The 12,398-nt window shown below is 30.0% G+C and overlaps 2 protein-coding genes across 2 annotated transcripts in view; both read left to right on the forward strand.

The window, feature by feature from the left end:
• LOC129748374 (uncharacterized) overlaps window positions 1-12,398 on the forward strand; it is an 814,549-nt gene that overhangs the window by 308,149 nt on the left and 494,002 nt on the right. The gene's annotated exons all lie outside the window — the stretch shown is intronic.
• The window catches only part of LOC129748375 (uncharacterized), a 121,940-nt gene that overhangs the window by 37,877 nt on the left and 71,665 nt on the right, over window positions 1-12,398 (forward strand). The window lies entirely within an intron of this gene.

Consider the following 12,398-nt stretch of genomic DNA (forward strand, 5'->3'; position numbering starts at 1 on the left):
TGTGTAGTTGCCGAGGTAAGTTTGCGAGATTGTGTTGATGCTGTGTTTACTGGACCCATATGACCCCATGTCAACCATCAACATAAATTATAATCAACGCGTTACTTTGCCTGACGTCTCAATCATTTTTAATTATGATACTTTATTGAAGACAGCTGATTTCGTGGAATTCAATATTTCATAACTTGAACTTGCAACAAAATAAATAACAAAGGAACATACATTTTTGAAAACAAAACATCTTTTTTCCCAAAAATTTAAACACAATTTTTTATTGAACGCATGATTAATATAAGGTTTTCATATTACGCAGGTTCATATCTAAATGTTTGAGCTTAAATAATTGATTCTGAACAATTTGTTTCTCAATCTGATATCTTAAAATTCAACTATGCTTCGTTTTATCTTGAGAACCCTTACATGCTTCCAAATATAAAGCATACATTTCCGTGAAATGTCTTTTTATTATTACTATCTCATCACGTCTTCAAATATGGGGATTTTTTTTTATTATCTGACGGGTTTGCGCCGGAGGTCTTCAGATTTTCCCCAAAATTGAAAATTTGGTTCATTTTTGCGACTTAAAAACACATGTATTTTTTCAGATTTCTAACATTTTTATTTTTTGAGTTAGCTTCGGTTAGATTTTTTTGTAAATAAAAAATAACCATTTTTCAAAGCTACATAACTCTGTTGTTTCTCTACGGAAATTATAAAACAGCACATCAAAATGCATTGAAATTTTATCAGCTTTCCAAATAGAATAGTTGAAAAAAATTAAATAATGACCTTCAACATGAAAAGTTGTAAATAAACTTTAAATGGCGTCTAAAAGTACCGTCTTTACCACCGAATATTTTGCAAAAAAATTCATTGTGTAGCTCGATTCATGATGCAATTTTCATCTGAAGACACCAAAGTGGGCCATTAACACCTTGAAGAGTTATGAAAGAAATAATGACAATAAATCTCTTTTTTTGCATCAAAAACAAACAATGGTCGAACAACTGCACTCACATATGGAGATAGCAAGCACTTCTAACAACATGGAAACAAAAGAACTTATCAAAGCTGGTAAAAAACACTATTTTTTCGTCCTTTTCAGACTGCCCCTACTCGCATAACAGTCCCGTATGAATTTTCGTCATTTTAGGTCAATATAAGGCTTCAACATAAAAGACTGAAAAAAGAGGTTTTGTTCTAGAAATTTCGAAAAAAAAAATCAATTCGTGGCTGTCCTATATGAAATATACCTGAATAACAGTGCCATGTGTGAAATACCACGGATTTGGTTACTTTTCAATGTTTCTTTCGGCGAAATAGTTTTGGTTTATTGCTTTGAATCATTTAAACATTTTAACTCACTTGATGTCGAATGATGCACACTAGTTTTCGAAGGCAGGTCTGACTTTCTTAGGAATGACTTCCTGAGCGAAAAACTATCGGATGCAATCAAAAATCGTAAAAAGATTCAACTTACAATGTGGAATTCATGATATTTTTTTGCAAAAGTATGTTTCTTTTTCTGACAATTGCATTTAGAAGTTCAAAAATGATCAAATTTAAGTCTTAGAAAGTAGCTTGGTGAGAAAAATATATTTTGTATGGGACTGTTATGCTAGTAGATTCGAAAAAGGTTTCAAATATGGTCGATTAACAGTCCCATAATGAATAAAAATGGTGCTCTTGACCTTACCAATAACCCAATTTCGAAAATTTCAGGCCTAACGACTTATTATGACAACCTAGAAACGATTTTCGTTCATGCTGAAAGTGGTGGTCACAATTTAAAAATATATTCCAAAACAAAAAAAGCTGATTGTCTCGCTTGCTTATTTTTGTATATGGGACTGTTATGAAAGAAGGGGCGGTAGATTGTTGCAGCTTAACTGACTTCATGTTATATCCAAAAATCTAATAACGTATTCGTTTAAACCCAGTTTTGCACCAGGTCACAACAAGTTATGCACATTTTACTGTCATTTTAAGAAGTTTAAGCGCTAAGTTTTGCATCCGTAATTCCCCAGATTTGATTTAAAATGGGCGGTGGAACACTGAAGATTCGTGTGTGAGCGATCGAGGTAGCAAAACACTGACGACGAATTATGATCGTTCTAGTATGGTAAACCACAAAACTGGGCGAATGTAGAAAACGAATACGGTAAAAGTATCATATTTTCATCATTTTACAGTCTGGGCTGGCCATACTAAGCTTTTTGATTATTTCTACAACATTTGTGCCACTTTCTCATACTTTTTTGATCAATGGGAAAGGATTTTGGTGTCCAGTGCTTAGCTCTCGATATAAAAACTATGTAAAGCACGTCTATATTTCATTTTTTTAATCACATTTTTGTGATCCCAAACACAGGGACTGAACCTTCTACTATTGGCATTGATTATGCTTCACAATGATCTTTAATCGAAAAATTAATAAGTTATATAGTATTTGACCAGGTTGTAAAAGCAACATTCCCATTATTAGTTATATCACTTAAACAATACGATACTCAGAATTTTGGTTAAAATTTAAAGTCAGTTTTACTGCAAACACTCTACAAAGCACGAAAAAGTAGTGTTTTTTACCTGCTTTGGTAAGTTCTTTTGTTTCCATGTTGTTAGAAGTGCTTGCTATCTCCATATGTGAGTGCAGTTGTCCCACCATTGTTTGTTTTCGATGCAAAAACAAAGATTTATTGTCATTATTTCTTTCATAACTCTTCAAGGTGTTAATGGCCCACTTTGGTGTCTTCAGATGAAAATTGCATCATGAATCGAGCTACACAATGAAATTTTTTGCAAAATATTCGGTGGTAAAGACGGTACTTTTAGACGCCATTTAAAGTTTATTTACAACTTTTCATGTTGAAGGTCATTATTTAATTTTTTTCAACTATTCTATTTGGAAAGCTGATAAAATTTCAATGCATTTTGATGTGCTGTTTTATAATTTCCGTTGAGAAACAACAGAGTTTATAGCTTTGAAAAATGGTTATTTTTATTTACAAAAAAAATCTAACCGAAGCTAACTCAAAAAATAAAAATGTTAGAAATTTGAAAAAATACATGTGTTTTTAAGTTGCAAAAATGAACCAAATTTTCAATTTTGGGGAAAATCTGAAGACCCCCGGCGCAAATTGTCAGATAATAAAAAAAAATACCCATATCTTTACATCTGTTTGTGACGGTCGCTCAAAAATTCCGAGTTCTCAACATCTATTGTTGGAGTTTTTTATTTGATCAAATACGTTTTGTTCCAAGTTATAAACTGCTAAAATTTGTGTAGAAGCTTATTCCTTATAGCTGACTGTTAATTGAACAAGATCAGGAAAACACTTTGGAAGAAATTTTAGAACATAATATTGATTTCGTAAGAGGTGCTGTATACAAAGATGAAACGGAACAGTATTTAAATTATTTGCTACTTTTTCTGGCAAGCTTGTCTCCGTCAGTCAAAGATTTGTTTCTTTAGTTAGAGCGTTTAGTAAGTAATAAGAAAACAAGCCATTTTAAGCTAATTTAAAACATAATTCTGGTAAAATAATTTCCCTACTATTCTAAACATTTTTTACAAAGTTTTTTGTTCAGCAGATTTTTTTGTCTGAAACGATGCATATGAAGTAAAAGTTCCTCAATAAAATAAAAAATAAACAGATCTTTTTTTTTTATTAATTCAAGCGTGCACTTTCATGATGTTGTACAAACCATCTTGAGGATTCGTCGAATGAAATATCTTAAGGATTTAGAGATTTAGGGCTACCCCAAAACGTTCAAAGTGTTGGTTTTTGACTTTCCAAAAGGTGGATCAAAAGAAATCAAAAAAATCGAAATTTGAATTTTCATGCCAAATGACTTCAAAGTGCATTAAACGTCAAAATCGAGAATTATTAAAAAAAATTTTCTAAAATCGAAGATTCTAAAAAATTACGTAAAGGGAGGCCAATGAAAATCTTGAAAAAAAAAAGTTTTAATTTTGGTGCCAAATGACTAAGAAATACAGTAAACGTCGAGATCTGGTGTTATCTCAAAAGAAAATTTTAGGTCAAAACCCGTTTTTTAATTTTTAGAAAATGAAATTTTCTCCATTTTATTTGGTCCTCATTTTGGTGATTTTTGAGGGTTTAAAAACCGAATCTTTAAGCGCTTTGAGGTATCCCTAAATCAAGTCCGATTGAGCTGAAAGTTTACACAGGTCATTTATTTTTCCAATATACAAAATGTTTATGGATTCATACTGATGGACACAAGTTATCTAAATTTTTAATATTCTGTTTAAGTTTTTAATGTTTCTTCATGTTCCGCTTATGTATTTTACGTTTAGATATCCAAAACTGTTTTGAAAACAGGTTCACTTATTTTGAACACTCTCCGTTACTAAAACTTAAAAAAAAACTAAATATTGATATAATCACATATTGTTAGTTACAAAACAAAACCAAGGGAGCCTTTTATTCTCAAACGAAAAAAAAAAAGAACGTAAAATATCTTCGTTTCATTATTTGACACTGATTTGAGATTTAGAGTTTGAAAAATGAACAATTTTGTGAAACGAAAAAAAATATAATAAAGTTGTATTGTTCTCTTCAATTTATGGCTGAAGAGTAGAGAGTTGGATATTTCACACTTTAACATGGCCATCATTTCGCAGAATCTATCCACATGAAAATATATGGAACCGCAAATTATACCTTAAGTTATAGTTAATTATGAGTGAGCATATGTCTTATTATGTTATCCATCAGTGTTTATTGTTTTATAGTTAAAATTGATACACACAGTACGAACTTTAAAATTTCATTTGTTAAATTGGTTTCCTTCTTCTGCTGATTTCTGAACGTTAATGTGTAAATGTTAAAGTCTTATTTCTTATATGCGGATGGAACTAACATTCTAATTGTGAGAAAATATTAGTTCATGCAAATAATTAACAATAGTAAATTATTTTGAATTTGAATGTTGTCAAAAATTCATTTCGGCTTAAGCTTCTATAAACAATTGAACTGAGTTAAAATAACTGCAATCCTCAATGTTAAATTTGATAGTTAAGTAAAGAATCACCGGACAAAATAGAAAATAATAAATTGGCAAAAAAATATTCTAAACTTTCTAAAACTTTGGAAATTCAGTTTAAAGACATTTTCAAAAATAATAATTCGTGAATAAAATGACACAGTAAATCTCTTAAGCTTTAAAAAGCCATCTCATTAGCAAATTGAAGGCAAAAAAGTCGTCTCTTGCAAAAAACATGTCGTTTGTTTTTCAGGACTTTATGAGGAACTCTGAGTTTGATACCGATGTTTACTTCGAACTAGATCTTTATTTGCTTTTTTGCGTAAAACTATTATAAAATTCCCGATGTTCCAAATAACATCTTAGTTTAAGATGGTCAAAGTGTTGGCTAGGAAAATATTTTTTTTTGTTAGGTCAATATATATTTCCTAAGTTTGACTAAAAATAAGCAACGATTGAAAATTACACTATAGAGGAAAGCTTTTAACGAACTTTCATTAAAAATTTTTCAGCTCATTTGAGTTAATTAGGGAAAGTGATTTTTTTTGTTTTATTTTAAGACCCTTTGTGTTACATTCGGGTCTGAGCTAAAAAAAAGTGAATTAAAAATACAATAATTTTTCTATCGCCTCTTTTTTATTTTTATTTAATGATAAATTTTAAGAAATTTTGAAAATTCCATTTCCAAAATGAATTCTCTGGCAATACTAAAGAATAAAACAATGAATTTTTGAATAAATTAAAAATTTAATGAAAGACATTTTCGATGACCATGTGTAGTTTTGACTTTGAGTAATAAATACACACAATATAGAAGTAATAATACAGAAGCAATCTTTATGTTTCATTTCCACTTAAAAATACTATCAACCAGAAGAATAATTTAAAACGTGTTGATAAAATTGAAAAATAAACTCAGATCCGATTATGGATCTGCGACTGGTGAGTAGTCTCACTAAGAACATTTTGGCTTTTCAGTGAATATAAATTTTTAAAAAATGTAGTACATTTACTCAATTTCCAACGTTGCGGCCATTATGTCAGCCATCATCAGGAAAAATGTATAATTTTAATAAATCAGAGGCAAAATTCTGGTTTCACATTTTAACTTGTTCGACTTACAGAGTGTTCACTAGGGGTGTTCATGTTTCCCAACTTTGTTGAAACCTAGCTTTCAGCCTCCAATCTTAATCCAATCTATAACAAAACAATTTTGGCTAAGTATGAGTTCACTCGAATAACTTTATGGCGACCCTCAAAAACCTACAAATTTGTATGCAACTTTTAAGAAAATGATGAAAAATATTATCAAAAATCGCAATTCATTCGAGCAACTCTGTACAACCACACAATCTTTAGGACAACGATTGAAGTATATTCGACGATTTAACGTACATGGAAAAGATACAGGATTTAAGGTTTGCCTTCACTTTTTCATATATTTTCATGTAAAATCAATGGAAAGGTAACAGAAAAATCAGATTCCTTGGATCTATTTAACCACTTGCCTTAATTGTTTCGTTTCTTAAAAAAATTCTATTTATTTAATGATATTGATTAACGTTTTCAAATGGAAAACTACTGTCCTGCATTGTCGCCAGATATTTCATAACACTGTTACATTTTAAAATTATACATTTTCATCAAAGCATAAAAATCTTTACAATATTCCAGTGTTGACCATAAATTGAAAACTGGCAACCTTGGCATGTCTAAGCTTTTGAATTCGAAACTCATCAGGGTATTCTCCAAAAACAATATCCAAAAACAAAAACAAATAATAGGCCAAATAGTGATTAAAAAGCTACAAATAATTTACGATGAGAGTAAATTGAATAAAAAGGAATCATCGACAATGCGTAACGACTTCACAGAATTTGGAACGTTACAAATTTCTTTGAAAATATTTCCTTTCGGATCAAATTTCTGAAAAAATATCACTTATTTTGGAAAAAAAAGAAAACAAATACAATATTGACAAAATAGAATTAAATATGATAGTTGTAAAAAAAAAGAGAAACAGGTTCTTTCGAAAAATAAATATGTAGATATTATTCTTACAAAAGATACACAGGCAAATCGATCCGCAGTCATTTAGTGGTAAAAGAAAAACAATCCTACAGAGCAAAACCAATCATCTAAACTACTTGACATTTAAACTATAAATCTTTTAAAAAGCAGGCATCTGCATGAGGCACACTTTCTTTCCGACTTATATGAATATGTTAAGTATTTGATTTCTCATAAATATGGGAGAGTGGGGAATCATGGGCCACTTTTTTTCGTTGTTCCATAACTTCTTTATTATAAAAGATAAAATGAAAATAAAAAATGGTATGGTTTTCTACATTTTCAAGGTATCATAAGGAATTTTTTTTTTAAATTTTAATAAGTTATTTTCCCAAATTCTGACTGTTTGAAAAAAAGCAATATTTTTAAGATTTTGAAAAATGGTGGGGAATCGTGGGCCACCAAATCCAAATTGACCAAATAACATGCAAAGTTTATGAGTTGACCCAAAACTGTGATTTCCTAATTCATTTCATTATTTTAAAGCAATTTCAGATGATAAAATTAAAAAAAGAGCTGTGTATGATCGCAAAAATTCCAAAACCAGGCTCGCGAACGTTTTTGCAAAATTTCTTATATAGGATGGACAAAATATTTTTCATAACTCTTCATTTGGCTTAAGAAAAGTTTACAGATAGGAAAAATGTTTTTTAAGTTCTGAATGTGTATAAAAACATAAAAATATAGGTGATTCAAGATGTGTGGCTCACGATTCCCCACAAACTTTGATTTTCAAATTAGTTGCGTTTGTGTGACTTATTGATGTTTCATCAAAAATTTCTTTTCCACGTGAAAAATCATGACAAAACTAAGATCATAAGCATATGAGCATATTTTTGTTATGCACTTTAGGTTCCCCATCGATGAAATTAGCGGGTGTTTTTTTAATTATGTAAGTAAATTCTTCTAACTTTTTTTTAGCTTGATAAATAAAAGAAGCATATGATGCGTATTTCAGTCAGCAACATATAGGAATATATGCTCACGCAAAGCGACGACGATGACAGTTGGATTGAGATTTTTATCTCAACACACATCTGAGATATTTAAAGTGGCCCACGTTACCCCATGGCCCACGATACCCCACTCTCCCCTACTAATTGTTTGTCAAAATTATATAGAAAAAAAACTACAACTCTTATCGATTTGGCCTAAACTACTTGTTGTCTTCGTAAAAGTTGTTCATAAGCTGAAAGTCTTTTCATCTTTAAAGTTTTAAGTTTTTAAGTGTTTCCAGAATTTATTTTGATAATTTAATGGAATTTTTTTTTATTTTTTTTTTTTCAAATAATTTTCATTTTTAAGACGTTTGAGGGTCTTAAACCTTATAAAATATTGATGATTGCTAAAAGTTATTCAAGAATAACAATCTTGACTAAAAGCTCATGTCAAAATTTTCTCACTTATTGTTAGCAACCTTTCTGAGTGTTAAATTTTCAATTAGATTAAACTCTTATCAGAGGTTCTGGTTACCAATTATTATGATCAAAACTGAAGTTAATATTTTTTTGAATTTTGCATTCCTTTTTTTTTCTTGATAAAGACGCTTGATTTTCGGTTTGCATCAGCATTAGAGAATAGAATTGAAAAGATGTTTTGAAATCGTTTTGCCTTTCTAACAGAAAGGTTTGGTTATCGGTCGATTTGAGAGATCATTAATTATGGGTCTTAGACATACCTTTATAGGTACCTATCGACTCAACTCGACGAGTTCTGTTGATGTCCGTGGATTTGTATGTGCCATTTTAAAAATGTCTAGAACGTTTTTGCGAAACTGGGCTGCACAATTAAAATGATTTTAGTCTCAAAAGAATGCATTTTTTTTTTTACACAACCCTTTCAAAAACGGGAAAAAAACAAAATAGTTGAAACCGTTTTCTTTACCAAATACATATCATACTTATTATGGCATAAAAAAAAGTTGCTAGTGGCGCCTCGAAGCAGCAGCACCAGCAATCATTTATAAATTGAAGATAATCAAAATAAAAAAATAATATTTTTATTAACTCGAGAATTGAACCAAAACCCTTCAGATCCCAAGTTGCAAGCGCTATCCAATAAACCATCGGCACGCTTGATTGAAAGCGGCTCAAACTCAAATAGGTAAAAGGCATTACTAAGACGCACCGTGGTCTGGGCAGTTTCTCAGTCTGCTGGGGCAAATACGGCAACAGTGTTTATATCTTACACTTCTTGCTTTTCAATGCAGCAAATGGCGGATGGGCGTTTCCTTCAGAGTCCGCCATGCCTATAGACATTATAATTTCATTTATGAAATTATAGTGTCTAAAGCCATGCCGGGTGTCAACAAAATGCAGAGCCGTACAGGAAACTGCGTTGGGGGGGAATTTATATGAAGATCTTATGACCCTCGTTTTTTTTACTCGTGTTGAAGAATGAATTTATGTTTTTTTTTCATTTCTACATACTCATACATAATTTAGATTCAATTTCAGATGCAGAATTCAGATTCAGTTTTCAAATTCAGGATACAGGTTTAGGAATCAGAATTCAGGATTCAAAATTCAGAATTCAAAATTCAGATTCAGAACTCATATTCAGATTCAGAATTTAGATTCAGAATTCAGATTCAGAATTCAGATTAAGAATTCAGATTCAGAATTCAGATTCAGAATTCAGATTCAGAATTCAGATTCAGAATTCAGATTCAGAATTCAGATTCAGAATTCAGATTCAGAATTCAGATTCAGAATTCAGATTCAGAATTCAGATTCAGAATTCAGATTCAGAATTCAGATTCAGAATTCAGATTCAGAATTCAGATTCAGAATTCAGATTCAGAATTCAGATTCAGAATTCAGATTCAGAATTCAGATTCAGAATTCAGATTCAGAATTCAGATTCAGAATTCAGATTCAGAATTCAGATTCAGAATTCAGATTCAGAATTCAGATTCAGAATTCAGATTCAGAATTCAGATTCAGAATTCAGATTCAGAATTCAGATTCAGAATTCAGATTCAGAATTCAGATTCAGAATTCAGATTCAGATTCAGAATTCAGATTCAGAATTCAGATTCAGAATTCAGATTCAGAATTCAGATTCAGAATTCAGATTCAGAATTCAGATTCAGAATTCAGATTCAGAATTCAGATTCAGAATTCAGATTCAGAATTCAGATTCAGAATTCAGATTCAGAATTCAGAATCAGAATTCAGATTCAGAATTCAGATTCAGAATTCAGATTCAGAATTCAGAATCAGAATTCAGATTCAGAATTCATATGAACAGATTATGAACAAATTCAAAGATTTCAACAATCAATGAAAGTAATTTTCCCAAATTGTTACGAAATGATTTCTTATGCAACTATAGTTTACCATTTTAGAGATTTTAGGATGCACCAATTTCCAAAACTTTCTATTTTAAACAGATAAATTCATGTAAACAAACCATAAAAATAATCAGTAGAGATTGTTTATAAATATTTAATTTTTTTTAATATGTTTTAATGTTCAATGAAAGTAAAATTTTGCTAAATTTGTTATTTTGATAAATTGATCAACATGGCTTCTTAAAACGTGTACGTCATCATAATTTTTTTTTTATAGAAACGTTAAACCTAATTTATTTTTCTAATTTTTCAAACTGATCATCCTTTTATTATTCGAAAGTGAATTCAGGATTCAGAACTGCAGAATGTAAAGATAAAATTACATTTGTGATAAACTGCTTTCCCTGAGTTTCAGCATATTGGTATAATGACACTTTTTAATCTAAACAAGTTATGTCTACATTCCACTACGTAGCTCAAATTCGTGAAATTTTTATTCAGAAATATGCAATACTTTCCAAATGAACACTTTTAACAAAATCTATTTGATGAAATTCGGTGCAAGGAAGAACTAGCTAAAGGTTTTCAAACTTGAAAGACCAAATTTATATTTCTTTTATTTTTTTTTCTTCGAATCAAAGATTGTTAATTTTTAACGGGGAGGGGTTTTAGGGGTTAACACCCCCCCCCTCCCCCCCTGAGGGTCCATCAAAGCAAGCGAGGTATTCTATTCTACACTTAAAATTTTAAAAATTTTATCAAATTTTGATCATGGAGTAAGGTTATTCGATAGTAACAATCTTGACTCAAAACTGACTTCAAAACCGCGAAAACATAACCCAGGTTCAGAATTCAGCTACAGATTTTCAAAACTTTCTTACTTTTGAAAAGTGATTCATTTCTTAATGTTAATACTAAGTTTTATTCTAGTACCTTATAATCATAATAGAAATTCTATTTGTGTTTTCTAATTTTGGATTATGTATCCAGTTAAGGATTCTTGATTTCGGTTCGAATCATCCTTAAAAATTGAAATTAAAAGCTGTGTTTGAAATCGTCGTTTATTTTATTTTTTACATTTCAAACTTAATTTGATTTATTAGAAAATCATGAAAACACGAAACTCATTCGCATTTTTTTATACATTTAGTTAAAATTCCGAATATGTCAAATAAGAAATACATAAATGAAATAAAGAATAATCATTTGAACCCAAAACATCTGAATTATTGTTACGGATTCATGATTGGTTCATATTTCTAGATTCAGAAACCGATTTATTGTACATTTCAGAAAATGTATTGAAATTCCAAAACAGATCGAAAATTCAAATTCTTAATTTAAGTTCAAAATTCAGATTCAGACTCAGCACGAAAATGAGTTCCACTATCAAAATAAAAGATGACTATTTCGGTAAGGATTTAAACTGTAAGAGATTGCCGGATGATAAATCTGATTGTTAACTCAATTTTAGAACTAAACCAAAGTCAGTTCGTTTTCGAAATCCAGCTAAAAATGACAAAAAATTTGTAGAATTATAGTTCATTAAGCAAAAAATTCCATCCACAGAAAGTTATGTTTATTGAATAAATTGATGATAAAGAAACATGTATCAGCTCTTCAAGAAAATTTCAGGAATTACATGTGTTTTGGCGTATTTTTCAACTTCACTAATATTGCAGTATTTTCAAGAACGAAATTTTAAACTAAAATTTTTAACAAAAATCGAGTTTGCATAGATCTGATTTGTACTGCAAATTTTAACCTTTTACTTTCTAGAATTTTCTTTCGAAATTGAAAGCTTCCTAAAAAACTGATTTTAAGTTCATATAAAAAAAAACAAAGTTAAACTGGCCATCTTCGGTTTTAACCGGACTTTACCGGATGTTTTATTAAAAAAAAAAATAGGAAATGGTTCGGAAACCCAGATTATGTTGAAAAAAATCTGTTTTTGTCCGGATTTATTCATATTTTTATGGAAAATAGAAAAAAATTATATTGCATCATTTTAATTCTAAAATTT

The sequence above is a fragment of the Uranotaenia lowii genome, chromosome 2, assembly GCF_029784155.1.
Source record: "Uranotaenia lowii strain MFRU-FL chromosome 2, ASM2978415v1, whole genome shotgun sequence".
NCBI classification, from domain to species: Eukaryota; Metazoa; Arthropoda; class Insecta; order Diptera; family Culicidae; genus Uranotaenia; species Uranotaenia lowii.